The 13,964-nt window shown below is 42.4% G+C and overlaps 1 protein-coding gene across 6 annotated transcripts in view; it reads left to right on the forward strand.

The window, feature by feature from the left end:
- RAD54L2 (RAD54 like 2) overlaps positions 1–13,964 on the forward strand; it is a 115,566-nt gene that overhangs the window by 5,577 nt on the left and 96,025 nt on the right. The gene's annotated exons all lie outside the window — the stretch shown is intronic.

The following is a 13,964-nucleotide window of genomic DNA, read 5'->3' on the forward strand; positions in this document are numbered from 1 at the left end:
TCTATCTAAAATATGCACTTGATCAAGGAAAATAAAAACAGTTTACATATGTTGTTTTGAAAACAAAGTGATTGTTGAAAAATATTTTTGACTACCTGTTAGACAAATGGATAGAGTTCAGAAACTCTTGGAAAGAAGGCTTAGAGTTTTTGCTCTCTTTAAGAAAATTCTGAAGTGCCTATTACAATAGGAAGGGCATGTCTTTAGAGTCATCCCACTTCTACCTCTTGCTTGCTTTTTGACCTGGGCAAGCTGTTAACCTTTCTGAGCCTTGTTTTTTATTTTATTTATTTTTTTCATCTGTAAAATGGGGTTAATATAATCTCTGCAGATTGTATTGAGGACTGGAGAAGAGGCACAGTGCTTTGTGGGGGGCGGGTGGTTAGTGCTTGCTGTTAGTAGTAGTGTATTGATGTTAGTAGCTGTTAGTGTAGTTAGAAGTAGTAATGGGGACACTACTCTCAGTAGTATTAGTAGTAGGAATATAGCTGGGTGCTCTGAATAGATGAAGGGCTCAGTTTCTTTGGTGAAGAAAGTAGCCTGCTATCTCCACCTGCTTGCACTCTGGACAGGTGAGAATTGTCGAGATAGTCTTTATCTGGTAATGGTGGGCAGGAGTCCACACTATAAAGTCCAAGGTCATTTCTGGCACTGGTAGGTTTTTTCCTGGCAGTTTCTGTGGAGAAGCCAGGAGGTAACTGTTCGGCATGTCCTTGTTTTGAGAACGGTAAGTATTCCCATTGACAGAGTGCTAGGGTATGCCAGGCAGCATGATGTTCTTGTAGGCCATGGTCAGGATGTTTCCCTAGCTTTCGTCTTATCAGAGACCTGATTTTGTCTTTTTGCTAGGAAGACTCCAGATGCTGGAGAAATTTGTCATCTTTCTCTAATTTGGGCTATTTTGATAGAATATAGCATTCTGTTCAGAAATGTTTTTGATGAACAGAAGGTTCACAGCCTTTGTTACAGAATTGTTCAGTTTTATTTTTTCCCTATGAGAGGAAAAAAAGTCAAGAGAAAAATAAGTATGAGCCAGATAGAAGTGATTAGAAATAACTGGCCCTAAATCTCTTCCAGCTCTAGTCAGATCTCCTGTCCATTCCGGCAGGTCTCTAACTCCAGTTAAAAGTAAATAATATTCTTTTACCTTAAAATACAGTGAACATCTAGATTCTGGTATATCTCTATTTCAACATCTCACAAGGACCTTTATGACCCAGCCTCTTCTGTATCTGCTTTTCTAGTCCCTCCTCTGCAACAATTCCTTCAGCACTTGAGGCTCTAGTTATAGTGAACTCCTTGAGGGTCCCCAGCATGCTCAGGATATACCTCCTGCTAATTTTCCTCTCCATTCTAGTGATTTTTCTGACTCCTAGGCTTGCATTTATCAGAAATCAAGGCACTACCATCTCTTAAGAGACTCTTCAATTCTTTCTAGATTAAGCTGAATGCCTGTCTTTTGTGTGGCCATTGAAATTTGTCCAAGTATCTTTTTTTTTTTTTTTTTTTTTTTTTTTTTAGATTTTATTTATTTATTTGACAGAGAGAGATCACAGTAGGAGAGAGGAAGGGAAGAGATCACAGAGAGAGGAAGGGAAGCAGGCCCCCTGCCGAGCAGAGAGCCCGATGTGGGACTCGATCCCAGGACCCTGAGATCATGACCTGAGCCAAAGGCAGCGGCTTAACCCACTGAGCCACCCAGGCACCCCGTGTCCAAGTATCTTTCATAATTACACTGTACTCCTAACTTTTGGTATATTTGTGTGTATTCCATGCTAGGTTGTGACCTACTTGAGAGCAGACCCTTGTCTTGTTTATCCTTATCTCTAGCACAGAGTGGCTACTCAGTGAATGTTTGTTGAATGAATAAATGAATGACCTCTGATATGAAATGACAGGAAATCATTCCTTGTGGAGTTGGTGGTGATGAGAGTTCTGATTTTATGGCTGCATCTGGTCCTGGCTGAAACAGCGTTTCTGCCTTTGTACTTCCAGGTTGCTAAAAGCAGTATTCTGTTTGAAAATGTGTTGCTTAATTCCATACGTTCATGGTTTCAGGCTGGGGGGCTATTACTTGCTTTCTGTAGGTCTTGCAAAAGTTTGCTTTGGAAGAAATAAAAGTTTTTCATTGGTATTATCTAGCTCTTCCTTTGGCCATTTACTACTGTGAGCACTTTGTCTTCATGTGTGAAGAAGAATGGCTAGTCAGTTTGGGTCACAAGGTCTCCAGACAACTAGTGGGAGTGGGTAATGGATTTAACACCAGGTGTGTGACTTACTGGCTGATGGACTTTTGGGAGTTGAGCTTAATATCACCATTTTCAGGATCCAAGATTATTTGCCCAAACTTTATTCAGGAATTTGAACTCAGTGACTATGAAATTATCTGTACTTGTTCTTTGCTCAGCCTAATACTGTACTAACACTGAAACTGATGAATTAATTCTTTGTTAGGAAGCTATGTGTTCTGAGTTACTAAACCAGTAATTTAGGAATCGTGCTGATTCATTAAGTCACCCTTTTGGTTCTTCATGGTAAAATAACTTGAGAGTGTACTATCTAAATTATTTGATTTAATTCTCATGATTGATCCGATCACATAGGAATCCCACTGTGAGGAACCTTACTAAAACCTGCATAATGCTGTTCTTCTTTCCTGCAGCTGACAAACATAGCAGACTGCAGAAAAGAAAAGCGTGAGAAGTAACTGTAGTTAGATTAAAGATAAAAACTGATATGAGAGGAGTGCCTGGGTGGCTCAGTGGATTAAAGCCTCTGCCTTCAGCTGAGGTCATGATCCCAGGGTCCAGGGATCTATCCCAGGGTCTTGGGTTCGAGCCCAGCATCAGGCTCTCTGCTTAGCAGGGAGCCTGCTTCCTCCTCTCTTTCTGCCTGCCTCTCTGCCTACTTGTGATCTGTCAAATAAACAAACAAAATATAAAAAAACAAAACAAAAAAACCTGATATAAGGAAAATTGAGACAAAGTATAAGACATTAAATATGGCAAGCAACTGTGAAATTGAAGATAGTTTGTGAGCAATGTTGAGATTTTGATCATAATGCAGGTTAGAAGCAGTAAAAACAAGGATCATTTCAGCCAACATAGATATATTGGCAGTACTAGTGCCCACTTACGGTCTTGTAACACCATTAATGAAAGTTGTATATAGGCAGAAATGAAAATGTTTGCTTTATGATAAGTATACCTTGCACACGTATCATACTATAGTTCATAAAACACTTTCATGTACATTTCCTTTACTTTACCCTCCCAACAACCCTGTGATGCAGGTAGCTCCATTTTACAGATGAGGAAGAAAACACAAAGAGGTGAAGTGGCTTGCTTTCAAGTGCACAAAGCCAGTAAGAATAAGTTGGGACTTGATTCCAGGTTTTCTTTTTTTTTTTTTTTTTTTAAATTTTATTTATTTATTTGACAGAGAGAAATCACAAGTAGATGGAGAGGCAGGCAGAGAGAGAGAGAGAGAGAGAGAGAGAGGGAAGCAGGCTCCCTGCTGAGCAGAGAGCCCGATGCGGGACTCGATCCCAGGACCCTGAGATCATGACCTGAGATGAAGGCAGAGGCTTTAACCCACTGAGCCACCCAGGCGCCCCTTCATTGTGCTTTCTAGTCCACTGTCTCCTCCACACCAGGTTTCACTATTTCACCCATCTGCACTGAGCTTGGATGCCAGTTTAGCACGGCCCATAGTTTCAGTGCTGCCTTTCCTGGGTCTGAGAACCCTTTACTTGTACTCTTGCCATCCCTAAACTTTGTCCTCTGGGTTCTTTTGCTAACCCTAGGCTGCTCAGTGTTTCTGGGAATCAGGAAAATCGGATGTCTTGTTGACAGCAGTTCCTGCTGCCCCACTTGAGTTGAGCTCTGAGTGCTACTCATGGTCCTCCTGTGCTGCCTTCTCAGGGTCCCATTTCCTTCAGCAACTGCTTGCATGTTTCCCAAGGCTAATTAAAAAAAAATTTTTTTTCTTCTTTTTAAATTTTTAAAATTTTTTAAGTAATCTCTGTACCCAGCGTGGGGCTCGAAACCACAACCCTGGGATCAAGAGTCTTAGTTCTACCAGCTGAGCCGGCCAGGCACCCCAAGGCTTAGTTTTTCCATAGGCCCTAGATCTGCCTTCTGTCTCCTGCATTCCTTTTTTTAAAGATTTTATTTATTTATTTGACAGAGAACACAAGTAGGCAGAAAGGTAAGCAGAGAGAGAGGGAGAAGCAGGCTCCCTGCTGAGCAGAGAACCCAGTGAGGGGCTTGATCCCAGGACCCTGAGATCATGACCTGAGCCGACGGCAGAGGCTCAACCCACTGAGCCACTCAGGTACCCCTATCTCCCTCATTCTTTTTTTCTTTTTTAAAGATTTTATTTGTTTATTTGACAGAGAGATCACAAGTAGGCAGAGCAGCAGGCACCTGAGCCACCCAGGTGCCCCTATCTCCCTCATTCTTGACCATGAGTTCACTTTAATTTAAGGCTCCTGCTCCCTGTTTTTTCCCCTTACCTTTCTGTCATGACATTTCCTTTTTTCTTTTTCTTTTTCTCTCTCTACTTTTAAAGATTTGTTTATTTATTTTAGAGAGAGAGAGCATGAGGAGGAAGAGCGGAGGGAGAGGGAATCCCAGGCAGACTCTGTGTTGAGTGTGGAGCCTGACACAGGACTTGATCCCACAACCCTGAGATCATGACCTGAGCTGAATGAAACCAAGAATCAGAGGTGTAACTGACTGTGCCACCTAGGCACCCCTCTCTCATGACAGTTTCATAGGTCAGAATCTCTTGCTTGTAGAAAGTCCTTGACTTTTTAACTTTTTTCCCCATGATTATATCAGTAATACCAGTAATATATTAGCACAGTAAAATTCAGACATTTTTAAATAAGGAAAGAAACCCATAATCCATGTCTCTGTGTTAATTACCACTGAGAATTCAGTTTCTGCTGGGGTTGTGATCTTGGGTGGTAAGATAGACCCCTGTGTAGGACAGAATCTGTTTGAGACTCCCTCTTCCACTCCCTCTGTCTGTCCCCTGAGTGGGTGTGCAAGTGTACTCTCTTTCTTTCAAATAAATAAATCTTAAAAAAATAAAAAAAAGAATTTGGTCTGTATTCACATTTTCTTCTACTGGGTTTGCTAATGTGTATGAATGCATGTGTATGTGAGAGAAAGAGATAGGTAAAGTAATTCTTTTTTTTTTTTTTTTTAAAGATTTTATTTATTTATTTGACAGAGATCACAAGTAGGCAGAGAGGCAGGCAGAGAGAGAGGGGGATGCAGGCTCCCTGCTGAGCAGAGAGCCCGATGGGGGGCTTGATCCCAGGACCCTGGGATCATGACCTGAGCTGAAGCCAGAGGCTTCAACCCACTGAGCCACCCAGGTGCCCCAAAGTAATTCCTTTTTGCACAAATGGGATTGCAGTATATCTACTCTTCTATAACTTTTTCATTTAATGCTTTTATCTTGGGCATTTTTTCATGTTTAATACTCAGATCTATCATATATTGTAATAGTTACATAGTGTTACATTGTATATTTGTATCAATTTTTCTAGTCCCCTGGTGATAGACATTGTTTCTGTCTTTGCAGCTACAAGCATCCTTGTATGTGTGTATCTTTGTATACTTCTTTGTATACATTGTATACATCTTTCTGTACTTTGTATACTTATGATAAAATCCTACAAGTGGATTTTCTGTGTCAGAGGATATGCATGTTTAAAATTTTTCTAGGTAATACCAAATAACTGAAAATATTGTATTTATAGTTCTCCTTTAACACTGAACATTATCAAATTCTTTTTAAAAGATTTTATTTTTCTATTTTTTTTAAAGATTTTATTTATTTATTTGACAGAGAGATCACAAGTAGACAGAGAGGCAGGCAGAGGAAGATGGGGAAACAGGCTCCCCACCAAGCAGAGAGCCCAGTGTGGGGCTCAATCCCAGGACCCCGAGACTGTGACGCAAGCCGAAGGCAGAGGCTCAACCCACGGAGCCACCCAGGTGCCCCTAAAAGATTTTATTTATTTACTTGACAGAGATCACAAGTAGGCTGAGAGGCAGGCAGAGAAGGGGGGGGGGAAGCAGGCTCCCTGCTGAGCAGAGAGCCAGATGTGGGGCTCCCAGGACCCTGGGACCATGACCTGAACCAAAGGCAGAGGCTTTAACCCACTGAGCCACCCAGGTGCCCCAATTATCAAATATATATATATTTTAAAGATTTTATTTATTTATTTGAGAGAGAGACAGTGAGAGAGAGCATGAGAGGTGAGAAGGTCAGAGGGAGAAGCAGACTCCCCATGCTGCTGGGAGCCTGATGAGGGACTTGATCCCGGGACTCTGGGACCGTGACCTGAGCCGAAGGCAGTTGCTTAACCAACTGAGCCACCCAGGTGCCCCTCAAATATTTTTAATGTTTACCAGTTTGAAGCTAATTTTGAACACATTTTTTTTTTTAAAGATTTATTTATTTATTTATTTGACACAGAGAGAGAGAGATCACAAGTAGGCAGAGAGGCAGGCAGAGAGAGAGGTGGGTAGGAGGCTCTCTGCTGAGCAGAGTGCCTGATGCGGGGCTCGATCCCAGGACCCTGAGATGATGACCTGAGCTGAAGGCAGAGGCTTAACCTACTGAGCCACCCAGGTGCCCCTATTTTATTTTATTTTTTTAAAAGATTTTATTTATTAGAGAGAGAAAGCACGGGGGGGGGGGGGTGGGGTGGGGCAGAGAGAGGGAGAAACAGACTCTCTGCTGAGCCCAAAGTGGCCTCAGTCCCAGGGCTCCTGAGACTAACTCAGACATTTAACCATCTGAGCCACCCAGCTGCCCCAGGCCTTGATTTTTTTTTTTTTTTTAAGATTTTATTTATTTGGGGCACCTGGGTGGCTCAGTGGGTTAAGCCTCTGCCTTCTGCTCAGGTCATGATCCCAGTGTCCTGGGATCGAGCCCCGCATCGGGCTGTCTGCTCAGTGGGGGGCCTGTTTCCTCCTCTCTCTCTGCCTGCCTCTCTGCCTACTTGTGATCTCTCTCTGTCAAATAAAATCTTAAAATAAAAAACAAAAAAACCAAAACTTTAAAGATTTTATTATTTGACAGACAGAGATCACAAGCAGGCAGAGAAAGGAGGAAGCAGGCTACCCACTGAGCAGAGAGCCCAATGCGGGGCTCCATCCCAGGACCCTGGGATCATGACCTTTGCTGAAGGCAGAGGCTTTAATCCACTGAGCCACCGAGGCGCCACAGGACTTGATTTTTTTTCCTTCCTTCCTTCCTCCCTTCCTTCCTCCTCTCAGTCCTTCCTTTTTTTCTTCCCAGGATTTGATTTTTAATCCTGGCTCTATGATACCTGCTGTTTAAGTTGGGTGGTTTGTGAGCTTGTTTTCTTCTCTTGAATGGTAGTGAGAATAATTATGATAATTCCATCTCATAGGATTGTTGTGAGATTGAGATTATCTCATACTTCCACATTAAGTGCTTAGCTGTGTGGGGCACAAACGTTTTTCGTCTCACCCTGTCTTTATTTATCCATTCATTGATTCAGCAGATTATTTTTTGAGCATGTATGTTTTAGCTGAAGAGAAAACTCTGACCTTGGCTTCTAGGATTCTACATTGTCTTGATGCTCTGCCTAGTTCTCAGATGTGCTTTTGTAAAAACCCTTCCTTTTGTCCCTCTAGATATGGATGTAACCCAGGTTTGTTGTTTTCCTCTTTGCCTGGCCCTCAGGGACCTAGCTCTTTCACTTCTATTGCTTCTGGGTGTCCAAGTGACTCAGTTCTATACCTGTGGTTTCTTTACAAAGCAGCAAACCCACATTTCCTCCTGACTTTTGGACATCTCTGTCTGACCAAGGGGATGAGTATAAAGTACACTGAATTGAGTCTGCAAACCAGGGCTGCAACTCCATCTCAGCCACTAACTTCATGGCTTGGGCAGTCAGAGTCACCTTTCTCTCTTGGTAAAAGGATGGAAGGGCTGAATTAAGAGTCCGAAACGAAGTTCTAGCCACCTTTAAAGGTCTATCAGCTAGGAAAAGGTGATTTTAGAAATGTCCTCAGCATAGGTGGAACCCTAGCCACCATTCTGCTCCCCAAACAAGTTTCGGGCTCCCCCCACCTGCCCACTCCGGGGAAATCCAGGCTTTACCCTGTGGCTTTTCCTTTTTATTTGTCCTTAACATAGGACTGGTTACCTCATGGCTAGATCTTTAGGTGATTTTGATTCCTGGCTTTTCCTGGAACACACTGGTGGCTGCTTTCAGCTTTACATCTGTATTCACATTGTGTCCTTTGGTTATATTCATGTTTCCCCTGAACCTGTGTTATGGCCATTGAAATTATGACCATCTTTGTGAGCTTAGTTCAGATGACAGATTCATCCCCATTGGAAGTGAGTTCTCCCTCTTCTGACTCTTATGACTGGCAGTATATCAGTGACATTTCACCATATGCCTGGTTTCATATATTTGCACAAGTTTTAGTTTATTATTATTTTTCACCTTCTAGTTTGTAATCCCCTTTAGTACAGGGACCATATTTACATTGTGTGTAATTTTGCATCATTTGCTATCTAGCACAATTCGTTGTGCTGATAGTTTTGCAATAAATACTGATTGAATAAGTGAATTAAAGTGGACTTTGCTTCAAGGTAAGAACATTTACAGAATTTTTTTTAAAAGGTTTTATTTATTTATTTGACAGAGAGATCACAAGTAGGAAGAGAGAGAGGGGGAAGCAGAGTCCCTGCTGAGCAGAGAGCCTGATGTGGGGCTCGATCCCAGGACCCTGAGATCATGACCTTAGCCAAAGGCAGAGGCTTAACCCACTGAGTCACCCAGGTGCCCCCAGAAATGTTTTTAAACCTGGGTGTTCAAAAGATGTGGTAATTAGTGAAGAAGGCCCAGCCTGTGAAATGGTACCAATGGTATTAATTTAGGTACTAATTCCTTGATTCCAATTCGAAGAATCCTCCGCTTTCCTGTCCTCTCTCAGAGTTGCAAGGATTGTTCTCTTGGATAATATGACTTAGTTTCTTCAAAACATCTCCAGTAACATTGTTGTCATTATGGAGTAGCTAAAGGTAATCAACAATTATTGAAAGTTAACTTATTAGATACAAAGGAATGCACTAATTTTTTTTTCACTTAATTTAAAAAATCTTATATGAAATATGCACTTTTTAATTCTCATTTTATAAATGAAACCTAGGTTTAGAGAAATTAAGTAACTTCTTCAGTGTCATTTTAGATACAAAATGGCAATGCTGGGACTGTGACCTAGGCCATCTCATCTCAGAGTCTATATTTTGTATTTTATTTTTTCAAGAGCCCATATTCTTAATTGATTTACTGCTTTCCTCTCCAAAACACATTTATTGCCAGTTAGCTCTTTGATGTTTATTTTTCACTTCCCTTATCAAATACCTTGCATGAATTCCTTTATTTTTTCACAGACCTGGGGATAAAAATATATGTATATAAAAAATATATGTTTATAAAAAATAAAAAATTTATTTTTTCCTTTCTAAACCAGTTCTCCTGTTCTTCCTGATTTTGGTAAAGGGATGCCTTACCTCTGCTCCATTCTTCTGGTTTCTTTGCTTTTCCCTTAACCCAAGCCCTTCAGGTCTAGTCCTGGATTGTGACAGCTGCTTTTCCTTCCTCCATTCTCTCATCTTTGCAGTTCTGGAAGGACTCCCTTTTGCCCATCTTTCTCCACTTAAGAATCCTTCTGTGGTTCCTGAAGCTGGGATATCTAAAAGCCAGTTTTCAAGTAGTGTCATAATCAGCTGTGGGACTTCTTCAAAGCGTGTAAAGTCTTCAGAGTAAAACTATGAGATCAGTGCTATTACTTGCAGTTTAGAAATGACAAAATGGAGGAGACTTAACCAGACTGAGTCACTTAGATAAGATCACTATTGGTGGGAACTGGGAAACTGTGTATTTTTAATAAGTTCTTCAGATTCTGATGCCCTGAGAAACACCAGGTTTAAAATGGAAACACCAGGCAGCCTTCAACTCCTTTTAGAATTCCTTCCCTAAATGTCTTTTTGGTTCCTGTGACCCCTCCATAAGTGAAATTTCTGTAGCATTTGACTCTTGATTAAGCCCGTCTTGCTAATGTCTTTCCTGAATAACATGCTCCCCTGGCTTGTTCTTCTCTGCTGTCCACTATTTTTTTTTTTTTTTTAAGATTTTTTTTTTTTTTTAAGATTTTATTTATTTATTTGAGAGAGAGACAGTAAGAGACAGCATGAGCGAGGAGAAGGTCAGAGGGAGAAGCAGACTCCCCGTGGAGCTGGGAGCCTGATGCGGGACTCGATCCCGGGACTCCGGGATCATGACCTGAGCCGAAGGCAGTTGTCCAACCAACTGAGCCACCCAGGCGTCCCTGCCGTCTACTATTCTTTTTTTTTTTTTTTAAAGATTTTATTTATTTATTTGACAGAGAGAGATCACAAGTAGACAGAGAGGCAGGCAGAGAGAGAGAGAGGGAAGCAGGCTCCCTGCCGAGCAGAGAGCCCGATGCGGGACTCGATCCCAGGACCCTGAGATCATGACCTGAGCCGAAGGCAGCGGCTCAACCCACTGAGCCACCCAGGCGCCCCCGTCTACTATTCTTTACTCCCTTGTGGTTTGGCTTTTTCTTGGCTACCCTTTCCCCTCTACACATATTCCCTGAGGCTCTTGCATATTTGAGGCTTCAGCTACCTAAGTTTGGCAGGAACACCTAAGTCTGTATCTATAATCCCAATTCATTTTCCAGCTGTTTCTGGCATTTTACTATTTAACAACACTTACCTACACCATTGTTTAAGCTGGAAACCCGGGCCACGGGTAAGAGTTTGGAGTTAGAAGTCTAAGTTGAAATCAAATTCTACTACTCTTCTAGCTGGGTATAATTGGGATAGGTCACTTAATGTCTCTAAACCTTAGATTTCCTCTTTGTGGAATGGGGATAACATTACTTAACACATGGTATTATTGTTACGATATAATGAGAGAATGTCAATAAAACATTTAACAATTTCGTTAATATTTATGGAGCCCTTCCTATGTACCAAGGACTGTGTTGGCTGCTGGGGAGATAGGATGACCAAGGCTCTCTTTTTGGGGCTCCTGTTGGCTACTGAAGCCTTACCAGTTTTGTCTTCTCAGTCTCTAATGTTTCTACTTTTCTCCTTTCTCACTGTCCCTTCTGTGGTTCAGAGTCTCCCCACCTTTTGCCCAGCGTTATAGCAGCTTTCTGCCTAATCTCCTTGCCTCCATGCAGCCACCAGAGTGTTCTTTTTATTTGTTTTGTTTTTTTTAAAGATTTTATTTATTTATTTATAGACAGAGATCGCAAGTAGGCAGAGAGGCAGGCAGAGAGAGAGGAGGGAAGCAGGCTCCCCACTGAGCAGAGAGCCCGATATGGGGCTCGATCCCAGGACCCTGGATCATGACCTGAGCCGAAGGCAGAGGCTTTAACCCACTGAGCCACCCAGGCACCCCTTTATTTGTATTTTTACTTATTTATTTTTTTAGGGAGACAGAACAGGTGTGTGCAAGCATGGGGAGGGAGGCTAGTGGCAAAGAGAGAGAGAGAGAATGAATCTTAAGTAGGCTCTACGGGTAGCCTGACTTGGGGCTTGATCACATAACCCTGACATCATGACCTGATATGAAATCAAGAGTTGGACACCTAACTGAATGAACCGTCTGTCCAGGCGCCCCCACAGTGCTCTTTTTGGGAATTTAGTTGATGCCACTTATCCTTCAGTGGCTCTCTATAGGGGCATATAGACTATGGGGAGGACTGCATGGAGTTAGCTATTGAGTCCACTTCTGAGCTCAGCAGAGAAGCACTCAACAGTATAATGGTTATGTCTGCCAGAAATAGAGACAGGAAAGTGTTGCCAAGTGCCACATATTTGCCAGTCCTTGTATAGGACAAAGTTCAGACTCCTTTGCAAGGTCTTCAGGACACTGTTGAGTCAGGATCTGGCCCGTCTACTTCTCATCTCTTTCAGTCTCTTTCTTTACTCCCAACCTGTGCACAAGCAGGGGGAGTGGAGGCAGAGGGAGAAGCAGACCCCACTGAGCAAGGACACTGACGAGGGAGTTAATCCCAGGGCCCTGGGATCATGACCCAAGCCAAAGGCAGGCACTTAACTGCCTGGGCTGCCCAGACACTGTCCTTTAACATTCAGATCTGTTGCCTGCTCTGGAAAGCCTTGCCCAGTCTTTCCAGGTAAAATTATTTCCTTCTGTGTCCTATAGAGGCTTAGTTTGTCAGTCTGTCCTTCCTTCCTTCCTTCTCCTTCCCTTTTTTTTTTTTTTTTTTGAGAAAGAGGGATAGAATATGTGTGCACAGTGTGGGGGGAAAGAGCACAGGGAAAGAGGAAGAGAGAGAATCTTAAGCAGGCTCCATATCCAGTGCAAAGCCTGATGAGGTGCTCGATCTCATGACCCTGAGGTCACGACCTGAGCTGAAAGAAACCAAGGGGCAGATGTTTAACTGACTGACCCATCCAGCCGTACCCCCCCACTTCGTTTTTAATTCACCTATCATAAATTTAACCATTAAAAAAAAAAGATTTTATTTATTTATTTATTTGATGGAGATCACAAGTTGGCAGAGAGAGAGGAAGGGAAGCAGGCTCCCCACTGAGCAGAGAGCCCAACTCGGGTCTTGATCCCAGAACCCTGAGATCATGACCTGAGCTGAAGGCAGAGGCTTTAACCCACTGAGCCACCCAGGCTCCCTTACCATTTTTTTAAAAAGATTTATTTATTTGACAGAGATCACAAGTAGGCAGAGAGGCAGGCAGAGAGAGAGGAGGAAGCAGGCTCCCCATTGAGCAGAGAGTACAATATGGAGCTCGATCCCAGGACCATGAGATCATGACTTGAGCCGAAGGCAGAGGCTTTAACCCACCCAGGCGCCGCAATTTCACCATTTTTAAGTCTTTAATTCTGAGGCTTTTAGTACATTTACAAGGTTATACAACCATTAGCACTATCTAATTCCAGGGCATTTCATTGCTATGAAAAGGAACCCTTATTTATTAATTTATTAATTTATTAATTAAAGATTTTATTTATTTATTTGACAGACAGAGATCACAAGTAGGCAGAGAGGCAGGCAGAGAGGGGGGAAGCAGGCTCCCTGCTGGGCAGAGAGCCCGATGCGAGGCTTGATCCCAGGACCCTGTGATCATGACCTGAGCCAAAGGCAGAGGCTTTAACCCACTGAGCCACAGGCACCCCAGAAACCCTTACTTATTTATTTGTTTGTTTGTTTAAATATTTATTTATTTGACACAGGGAGACACAGCGAGATAGGGAACACAAACAAGAGGGTGTGGGAGAGGGAGAAGCAGGCTCCTCGCTGAGTAGGAGCCCGATTCAGGGCTTGATCCCAGGACCCTGAGATTATGACCTGAACTGAAGGCAGCCGCTTAATGACTGAGCCACCCAGGCACCAGAAACCCATATATATTAAGTTATCATTTTCTGTTCTCCCTTTCCCCTATCTCCTGGTAACCACTAATCTACTTTTTGTTCCTATGGATTTGCCTCTTCTGGGAATATCCGATAAATGAATCAGACAGTATGTGGCCGTATGTGACTGGCATGTTTAACTTAGCGTGATGTTTTCAAGGTTAATCCATGTCGTAGCGTGTGTCACTACTTTATTCTCTTTTATTGCTGAAAAATATTTCATTTTATGGATATGTTAATCTGTTCATCAGTGGAACCTTAGTTGTATGTTGTACTTGCCAGATTGCTCACAGTGTATGCTTACATATCTATGTCAGTTGATGGGATGATCCTGGAGGGTTCTAGTCATCACTCTGTGATGAGGATTCCCTCTGTGTGTCTTCAGTGCCTACCAGTACTGGTCAGTAGTACATGTTTAATCAGTATTCAGTGATGATTTGTTTTATCTTCCTTTCCAGAAAACCTGACA

Source organism: Mustela lutreola, chromosome 2 (genome assembly GCF_030435805.1).
Source record: "Mustela lutreola isolate mMusLut2 chromosome 2, mMusLut2.pri, whole genome shotgun sequence".
Taxonomy (NCBI): domain Eukaryota; kingdom Metazoa; phylum Chordata; class Mammalia; order Carnivora; family Mustelidae; genus Mustela; species Mustela lutreola.